The sequence below is a fragment of the Giraffa tippelskirchi genome, chromosome 11 (genome assembly GCF_054371585.1).
Source record: "Giraffa tippelskirchi isolate mGirTip1 chromosome 11, T2T-mGirTip1v1.2.pri, whole genome shotgun sequence".
NCBI classification, from domain to species: domain Eukaryota; kingdom Metazoa; phylum Chordata; class Mammalia; order Artiodactyla; family Giraffidae; genus Giraffa; species Giraffa tippelskirchi.
The window spans coordinates 7702557-7713348 of NC_137285.1; positions in this window are offsets into that span (position 1 = coordinate 7702557).

Here is a 10792-nt window from a genome sequence, read left to right on the forward strand (position 1 = left end):
CTGTGTGACCGCGGACACGTCACCCCACGTCTCTGAGCCTCTCTTCCTGTACAATGCGGCTGTTGATGCTGGCAGCCCCCTAGGGTTGCTGCGATGCAGGTGAAGTGTGGAGCACACAGTTGGCACTGCATAGATGCACTGGGCACTGCTGTCTCTCACTTTTTATAGTACAGATCTTGTCTTCCATAGATGGAGAAACTGAGACCCAGGGAGGGCCAGTGTCTTGTCCAAGGTCAGAGAGCCTTTATCTTTCTGGTTTCAGCTCTGGCTTTAGCTATTTTCCCTGCACAACCCCAAATACCAACAGGGCTGGGCCTCTAGGTGGACAGACAGGGGGTCTCCTGGGCTGAGGGGATGGAGAGGGGGTGGAGTGGAGGAGAGCATCAACAGGAATAAGAGGGTCTTATTTGTTTTCTCAATAAATCCTGGAAGAGCTATGAAAGCGGTATTATTGTCATCCCCATTTTACAGATGAGGAAACTGAGGCTCAGCGAGGTGAGGTCACTTGCTCAAATCACACAGTGGTGAGATGAAGAGTCTTGACCACAGCCTCAGATGTATTGACTGAATAAACAAAGAGGCAGTGGACAACCCAGGGACACACTGTGAATTATGTGATTTGGGGGGAGTTTCAGCCTGCCTCCCCAACCCTGAAGCGGTGAAGGGCTACAATGCCAGCACCTTCTGAGCTTCTGGCTCTTTAGAAACTCTCAGAGCTCCAGAAGAGGAAAGCCCTCACCTCACCCCACTCCCCCCGCCCACCTCTAGTTAGTAGAAGCCTCGCCTGCACAAGTTCAGCCCCAAGGGGCAGCAGCAGGGCCGCCTTTAGAACTGCAGGGGGTCACACCCGCAGGACACCTGCCCAAACACCCTCCTCCTCCCCGGGACTGCATCGGCTCCAGCCAGGGGCCTGCTCTCCCTCACTGGGTATGTTGTCTCCTCCAAGCCTGGCACCCCCACCCGCACCCTCTAGCCTCCAACAGCCCTCCAGTCTTCAGGAGGAGCGTTCTGGCTGTGGACCCTGTGTGTCTGCTGGCCTCCTGGGACACTGTTTCCAGTGCATCCCCAAGGAGATAGGGGAAGGTGTCTCAGTTTCTGATTCCACAGGGAGGAAGGCCAGTACCAAAGTCTCATTGGCAGAATCCCCACCTGAAAAGACTCTCACAGTAATATAAGTCTCCCAGAAGGTGCCATGACCCCATTTTATTGATATGAAAACCGAGTCATAAGTGAGCGGACTGGAGTTTCACAAATGGAACCTTCTCTTTTTCTTATCAATAACTGACCCTGCTTCATGGGGCTGGGTATGTCTGAAGGGGCTGCACCCTGATGGTGTAGTGGAAAGAGACTGAATTCTGGCTCCATAATGTCAGGAAAATCCCACTTTATTCAGTCTGTAATATGGGAGGATAAAAACCATATCTTCCCATTGCTGTGTAACAAACCATCCCAAAGTGTAATGATGGGGTCCTAAGTAACAAAAATAGCAGCAAACAGCTATTTGTTCATACTTGGAAACCAAAATATGTTACATTAACAATTCTCTTTTTATAGATGAGGTTCAGAGAAGTTAAATAACTTACCCAGGGTCACACAGCTAATCAGTGGAAGAGCTAGAATTTGCACCCAGGGCTATCTGATTCCAAAGCTCATGTTCACGGCTGCTATCCTCGGCAGGGTTTGCCAGCACATGTTATTTATTCAGTTCTAAGTTTACATGCTTAATGAGGACCAGCAGTGGGACAACCAGGATGCCAGGCGTGTTGTCCGGCTACTTGGACCAGCTGAAGGGCATGTCCTTGCTAGTCAGGGCCTGGCAAAACGTGGTCCACTTGAGAAGGGAATGGCAAAACCACTTCAGTATTCTTGCCTTGAGAATCCCATGAACAAAATGAAAAGGCGAAAAGATGTTATGACACAGGAAGATGAGCCCCCAGGTCGGTAGGTGTTCAACAGGCTACTGAGGAAGAGCAAAGCAGCTCCATAAAGAATGAAGAGGCTGGGCTAAAGTGGAAACGTTGCTCGGTTGTGGATCTGTGAAAGTCCAATGCTGTAAAGAACAATATTGCATGGGAACCTGGAATGTTAGGTCCATGAATCAAGGTAAATTGGATGTGGTCAAGCAGGAAGTGGCAAGAGTGAACATCAACATTTTAGGAATCAGTGAACATTAATAGGGATTAGTAATTTATAGTGCTTACTGTGGGTTGCAAGCCCTGTTCCTCCCTTCTGACCCTTCCCTTTCATCGTTCTCAGACAATGGCCACATTTCAAAGAAGCCAGGTGACTGGTCTGCTTCTCATCTGTATCTCAGGGTCAAGGGCTGCTGATCCAGGCACAAAGTAGAAACCAGGGATAAATTAGCCTGAATAAGCCACCAACACACATCTGCAAAGACCAGCTCAATAAGCTTGACTTCCACTCTCTCCAGGATGTAATGAAGTGCCCCAACTCCCCTCTGGCGGGGCAAGGGCTCTGGGGTATCCTGAGTAGGGAGTCAGGACTTTCATCCCTGCTGGGTGATGAGGAAGCCCTCTACTCCTCAGTGCTGGTGGAGTCTGGAGAGAGCCTAGACTTCCATCTTCACCCAGCTGTCAAGAGGTGGCTACCCTCTCCCTGCTGGGGTGATGTCAGAGGAGGCTTTGACCACCACTCAGTGTTACTGAGGCCACTCTCCCTACCTGTGATGTCAGTGAGGTCACATGGGGACCACTAATGAGGCATTCATACCCCTCCTTCCCACCAAGGTAGCACTGGAGCCCTGGTGGGGAGCTGGAACTCCACGTTCCTGTCCCATCCTGACCAGCAGTAAGGGGAACCTCAGCCCTTCAGGGTTAATGGAGGCCAACTGGGAGACCTAGATTTCACACTCACCTGGCAGTCATGAGGCAAGACCCTCTCCCCCTTGAGCAGAGTCATAAAATCCACCTTAAACAGAACATTTAAATAAGATCCAGAGTCTCACAATACTCAAAATGTCCAGGTTTCAATAGATAATCACTTATCATATCAAGAACTAGGATGATCTCAAACAGACTGAACAATTACAATCAGTAGATGCCAACACTAAGAGACAGAGATGTGACAGAGATGTTGAATTATCTGACAAGGATTTTAAGGCAGCCATCATATATACTTGAAATCAATGAAAAAAATAGAAAATTTTGGCAAAGAAAGAGAAGATATAATGAAGAACCAAATGAAAAGTTTAGAACTGAACAAATACAATAATGAAATATTAAAAGAAATTAATGGATGGGTTTAAGACTAGCATATAGGAGACACAGGAAAATATCAATGACTCCGAAGACAGAGTAATAGGAATTACCCTGTCTACAGTCGAATGCTCTACCACTGAGCTATACCACCAGAAATAACCTTACCTGAACAACAGAAAGAGAGCAGACTGACAAAAATGAACATAATCTCATTATCAGAGTCTCAGAAGAAGAAAAGAAGGCAGGGCTGAAATACCTGAAAAACTAATGGCTAAAAAGTTCTCAAATTTGACAAAAGTCACAGACCTCTAGATTTAAGAAGTCGCGTGAACTTCAAGCTGAACAAACCTAAGAACCACACACTAAGACACATCGTGGTCAGATTTCTGAGAACCAATGACAGAGAAAAGAATTTGGAAAGCAGTGAAAGAGAAATGACATGCTATCAGTGAAAAACAATCTGCGTATAACAGAACTTCTCGGCAAAAATTATTTGAGCCAGAAGAAAGTGGCAAACCATTTCTTGAGTACTAAAAGATAAGAATTGTCAACCCAGAATCCTCCATCTTGTGAAAATATCCCTTAGGAATGGATGGGAAATAAAAACATTCTCAGATGACAGAAAAGAATAAAAGTGCTTTATTCACCAAAGACTTGTCTATAGAGGAAAATCCCAAGGAATCTATCAAAACAAAACAAACCCCACAAAATAAACAAAACCTGAACAACCCAGAAAATAAAACTCCAGAATAAATGATTTCAGCAGTTGGCAAGATATGGCAAAAACTTAAAGAAATCAATTATATTTCAATGTACTATTAAAAATCCAGAAATAACAAATAAAATCACTATCAATAAAGCAGTAATTAGGAGGCAGAGATCAGTTTATCTGGCACATAAGAACAGCTTATGAGCTAAGAGCAGACTCACAGTGGAATGAAGCTGAGTTACACTGTTACAACTGCTTATACAGTGAAAATGCTGAAGCTGTTTATTATTTACAAAGATTGGTTATAGCATTGGGGTTTTTCCTAATGACAGAAAGTGGTTATCTTATTTCAATTTTGAAAAACAGTTTGTTTTATGATTTTCAGAGGCATTTACAAGAAATAACCCAAGCTGAGTTTTGGTTACACAGCAGGATAAGCTGAGTTTCAGTTAAGTAGGCTTAACAGGTTTTGTCTACTCAAGAGAATTTTCAGGTCCGGTCTCCACTTGGTATTTAATTTTAACGACAGCAATGAACATATGGACAAAATTAAAAAAACACAACAGCTGAAAAGAAGAGAAATTCTTAGGTGTATTTCTAATAAAATATACTCAGGGCTTGCATGCTGAAAACCCACATAACACTGAAAGAAATCAAAGATGTAGACAAATGAAGTGGTATTACTGTGGTCATGAATTCAAATGCCACTTCAAGAGTCAACCTGGTAAAACATATCAATTTCCTGTGGTTGATTTATAGGTCTAATGTAATTCCTATCAAAATCCCAGAAAGATTTTTATAGCTACAAATGAGATCATTACAATATTTATATGGAAAAGCAAAGGAACTGGAATAGCTAAAACAAAATTTTTTTACAGAAGAAAATTAGAAGAATCAGTCACCTGACTTCACAACTTATTTTATAGGTATAGTAATCAAGACTGTGGAATTGACAGAAGAACAGATGCAGAGATTAATGGAAAATGACAGATAACTCAGAAATAGATCCATACCAATATCCCCAGCTGATTTTTGATGAAAGGCCGAAAGCAATTAGACGTTCCTTTTCTAGAAATGATGCTGGAACAACTGGACATCAAAAGAAAAAAAAATACTATAACCTAAGTGTCACATGTTATACAAAAGTAATAAAAAATGTATTACAGGGACTTCCCTGGTGGCCCAGTGGTTAAGACCCCACACTCCCAATGCAGGGGGCCTGGGTTCAATCCCCGGTCAGGGAACTAGATCCGACATGCCACAGTGAAGACATGGCACAGCTAAATTAAAAAAAATAGATCACAGATATAAATGTAAAACTATAAAGCTTTTGGGGGAAAAAATCACAGGAGAAAATCTTCAAGATCTGAGGATAGGCAGAAGCATAATCCTTAAAAGGAAAAACTGATAAACTGAACTTCATGAAAATTAAAATATATTGCTCTGTGAATGACCTTGTTAAGAGGAAGAAATAAACTGTAGATTGACATAAAACTTAGTAACAAACATGCAACAAAGCAATACTGTCTAAATACGTAAAGAATTCTCTAGGCATATCAAACATTACATTGAAGAACAGACAAGTACAGATTCTTTTAAAGCATAGATGTTTCTAATTTAAAAATCTTACAATGTTTTAGGTCATAAAGTCTCAGGATATTTCAAAGACTCAGCATCATACAAACACATTACCTGTGTATAAAATAACTTTCATATATCAACAATAAAAAAAAACAATTTTAAAGATGGTAGATGACATGAAGAGTCATTTCACCAAAGAGGAATTTACAGAGAAGAAAAAGAGTTTTCCGCCTTCATTGGCCATCAGGGATGAAAACCACAATGAAATGAAAACTACATTATCTATTTATCAGAATGGCTAAAAAAGTAGTGAGAAGCCCAACTTTTGGTGAGGTGGGAGAGGATGCGAATCATTCGTAGACTGCTGGTAGAATATAAAATGGTGTATTTTATTTCCAATCCAGAAAACAGTTTGGCAATTTCTTACTGGTAAACTAAACAAGTCCTGGCAATTGAGCATCTCTTTTTTTACCCCCTAGAGACATGAAGACTTACGCTTACATAGAAACCTTGTACATGGATGTTTATAGCAGCTTCACTCATAATAGCTAAAAACTAGAAAGAACTGAGCCTGGTGGGCTGCCATCTGTGGGGTCGCACAGAGTCGGACACGACTGAAGCGACTTAGCAGCAGCAGCAGCAGAAGGAACTGAGATGCCCTCTAGTGGCTGAAAGGCTAAACTAGAGAACATCCATACTATGGAACAGTAGTCAGCCATAACAGACTACTTATATCCCTGACATCCTGAATGAATCTTCAGAGAATTATGTGAGTGAAAGCGCACATCTCAAAAGGACTGTATGGTATAGTCACACAACATTCTTTTTTCTTTTTCTTTGGGAATGCACTTTAAAAACTTTTATTCAGCAACCACAGAATTATACACAGATTCCGAACAGAGAAAAACAAAATAGATATGTGATGCTCATCTTTTTCACACATTTATTCCTTGGTGGCTCAGTGGTAAAGAATCCACCTGCCAATGCAGGAGATGAGGGTTCCATTGCTAGGTGGGGAAGATCCCCTGAAGAAGTATTCTTGCCTGGGAAATCCCATGGACAGAGGAGCCTGGCGGGCTACAGTCCATGGAGTCGCAAAAGAGTCGGACATCACTTAGCAACTTAAACAAAAACAACCATTTAATAGTTAAACCTAGAAGTAAAGTGTACACAACATTCTTGCAGCTACAGACATGGAGAATAAAGAAGTGTAACCCAGGGGTTAAGGAAAAGCTGCATGGAGAACGGAAGTGATGTGGGAATAAAATGGATATGACGGACCCTTGTGGTGACGGATCAATTATCTTGACTAGATCGATGTCAATATCCAGGTTGTGACACTGTAAATAAACTGCTGTTTCGCAAGATGTTATTATTAAGGGAAATTGGATCAAGGATGCATGGAATCCCTTATTTCTCAAACCGTGTGGGAATCTACAGTCACCTCAAAATAAAAAGTTTATTTACAAAAAAAAAATGAGGCATCTCATTCACTGTGGGATCATTAGGTACTTTTCCAGCCCCATATTTTCCAGAAAGAAGCAACCCCATCGCGGTAAAGGGCTTCCCAAGTGGCGCTAATGGTAGAGAACCCGTCTGCCAGTGCAGGAGACTTAAGAGGCGAATGTTCGATCCCTGGTCGGGAAGATTCCCTGGAGGGCTTGGCAACCCACTCAGTATTCTTGCCTGGGGAATCAGTCTCATGGACAGAGGAGCCTGGTGGGCTACAGTCCGTGGGGTCGCAAAGAGTTGGACACGACTGAAGCAATGCAGCATGCACCGCCGTAAGACTCCAGGTTTATGCAGGTAGGATTAATTTTAATATTCTCCAAGCTCTGTCCACTTATATTACTCAACGAGGGGTCCTGCCTACTCAGATTACTCTACCGGCGTGTAGTGTCTCATTCATTTCGTATCATTATTTGTCAATGCATCCAAAGGACTAACTGACTCACCTTGCAGGTTCCAAGACGTCTGAGGAGATTTCAGGCGATTATGCACATAAAGTATTCAGCATAGTGCCCAGCACACATAAGTAGTGCTTAATGATGGTTTTAAATGGCACAGTCTGGCTGGGGAAAGCGTGCTGCGTCCCCGCTTCGGCCCCGCCTTCCGCTTGACACACCTGCGTGCCTCAGCTTGACAACGGGGAGCTCAAAATGGCGCCGGTCTTGGCTGAGGCATTGGTCGTCTCTCTTGGATGTGGGCGGGGCTCGCCCCAGCCAGGAGGCTCTGGTTGGACACGACATCAGTGGGGGAGGGGCCTCAATGGGGGCGTGGTCTGCCTTGCCCGCGCTTTTTGGTCCAGGTGCTCAGCCGGAAGGAAGCTGAGTTCAGAACAGTCACTCAGTCGAGTCTGACTCTTTGCGACCCCATGGACTGCCGCACTCCAGGCCTCCCTGTCCATCACCAACTCCCGGAGTTTACTCAAACTCATGTCCAGAGTTGGTGATGCTGTCCAACCATCTCATCCTCTGTCGTCCCCTTCTCCTCCTACCTTCAATCTTTCCCAGCTGCTGCTGCTGCTGCTGCTGGTAAGTTGTTTCGGTCGTGTCCGACTCTGTGCGACCCCATAGACGGCAGCCCACCAGGCTCCGCCATCCCTGGGATTCTCCAGGCAAGAATACTGGAGTGGGTTGCCATTTCCTTCTCCAATGCATGAAAGGGAAAAGTGAAAGTGAAGTCGCTCAGTCGTGTCCGACTGCTAGCCATGGACTGCAGCCTACCAGGCTCCTCCGTCCATGGGATTTTCCAGGCAAGAGTACTGGAGTGGGTTGCCATTGCCTTCTCCGATCTTTCCCAGCATCAGGGTCTTTTCCAATGAGTTGGTTCTTCACATCAGGTGGCCAAAGTATTGGAGCTTCAGCTTCAGCATCAGTCCTTCCAATGAATATTCAGTACTGATCTCCTTTAGGATGGACTGGTTGGAGCTCCTTGCAGTCCAAGGGACCCTCAAGAGTCTTCTCCAACAGTGCAGTTCAAAACAAAAATTCTTCAGCGCTCAGCTTTCTTTAAAGTCCAACTCTCACATCCATACATGACTACTGGAAAAACCATAGCTTTGACTAGACGGACCTTTGTTGGCAAAGTAATGTCTCTACTTTTTAATATGCTGTCTAGATTGGTCATAACTTTTCTTCCAAGGAGCAAGCGTCTTTCAAGTTTATGGCTGCAGTCACCAACTGCAGTGATTTTGGAGCCCCCCCAAATAAAGTCTGTCACTGTTTCCATTGTTTCCTCATCTATTTGCCATGAAGTGATGGGACCAGATGACATGATCTTAGTTTTCTAAATGCTGAGTTAAGCCAACTTTTTCACTCTCCTCTTTCACCACTTTAAGTAGCCGCGATTTGGCTGGGGAGACCTCAGGCACCTTAAAAGCACGATGCCTCAGGCACCTTGAAAGCGCTGAGGAGAGTGTTTTGTGGTAAGTGATAGTCCTGTGAACTGAGGGTTGAAATAAAAAAAACTGGCTTAAAGGACAGACACCTTTTTGACAAATGCTGAATGTCTTTGTTTTGGGTTTTGAATGCCTGTAGAAAGTTTTATATTAAAAGCCTGATGGATTTTATTTTTTCTAAATTTTCAAAAAACTTTTTCTTAACATATAGTTGATGTACAATATTATATAAGTGACAGGTGTCCAGTGTAGTAATTCACAAATTTTAAGGTTTTTACTCCATCTATAGTTATTCTAGAATATTGGCTATATTTCCTATCTTGTGCAATATATCCTTGTAGCTTATTTTTATACATAACAGTTTATACCTATTCCCTGCCCCTATCTTGTCCCTCTCCCCTTCTCTCTCCCCACTGGTAACCACCAATTTGTTCTCTATATCTGTGACTCTCTTTTTTTGTTGTTATATTCATTAGTTTGTTGTATTTTTAAAATTTCCAAATTTAAGTGATTCATATTCAATTCAGTTCAGTTGCTCAATTGTGTCCAACTCTTTGCGACATATGTTTGTCTTTCTCTGTCTGATGTATTGCACCCAGCACGGCCCAGCACGGGCTTGAAATACCCTCCAAGTCCATCTATGTTGCTGCAAATGGCAAAATTTCCTTCTTTTTATGGCTAAGTAGTATTCCTCTGCACATGCCTACCACATCTTTATCCATTCATCTGTTGGTGGACACTTAGGCTGCACCCATACCCTGGCAATGGTAAACAATGCTGTAGAAACAGTGCAGTGCATGCATCTTTCCAAGCCTTATAAAATTTAGATGCATACCCGTGAAATATCATTGCACACGGTTCTGAATTTTTCATGATTATTGGTTACTTTGCCTTTGGGTTCTGCCGATTTGAATTTCTATTATCTTCTATATAGTTTAGAATTATATTCAGGGTCAACAAATACAGTAGCCTTTTAAAAATACTTTCGGATTCTTATGAGTTTTATCCTTACGCATCTGTCACTTCCTGGAATCCACTCCTGCCAGGAGGAGTAGAGGCATTCCAATGCCCATGACATGGAATCTGAGTTTTTAATTTTCAGTATAGAAATTTGGATGATTCAGTTCTTCGTGACTGCAAAACATTTATTTCTTGATATTTTGTTTTTTCGAAAGTCGGTCCTTTCCAAAGAGGTGTTGTTAACTGAGCTGTTTTAATTTGATGTTATTTTGGACATCAATAATAAATTTGGGTCCAATTTCATATTCAGGGTGTAGATTCATGTAATCAAAACTTTTACACTTATTTTCAATTCGATAACCTCCCTGTGTTACCTTCTCCCTGAGTTATGATTTTTTTCTGACACTTTTGAATATGTTTTATGAAACTTTAGGTGACTTTTAAAAAAGAATAAACATGGAAATCCTCATGAATATTTCAGTATGTCATAGTACCATGAACATTAACTCATAGGATTCCTCTGGAATTTCATTGCCCTAGTTTTGGTCCTTTAAAGTGAGTGAACAAGATTCTGCACTCTCTTATGGGGACTTACTTTGTATTTTGGTGATACATAATGCAGTCTTTATAGCACTGTAACAGCTTTATTGAAATATAGTTCACTTACAAGTCACACTTGATGGTGTGAAATTTGCTGTCTTTTAGAATATTTACAGAAGGTTGCAACAGCGACATAATTTTAGAAGCTTTACATCATTCTCCCCAAATAAATACCTTACTCATTAGCAGACAATCCCTATTTCCCCTAACCCCTAAGGCCTAGGCAAACACTAATTTACTCTTTATTTCTGTGGATTTACTTATTTTGAACATTTAACTAAAATGGAATAATTCAGTGTGTGATTTTTTGTGTCAGGATTCTCA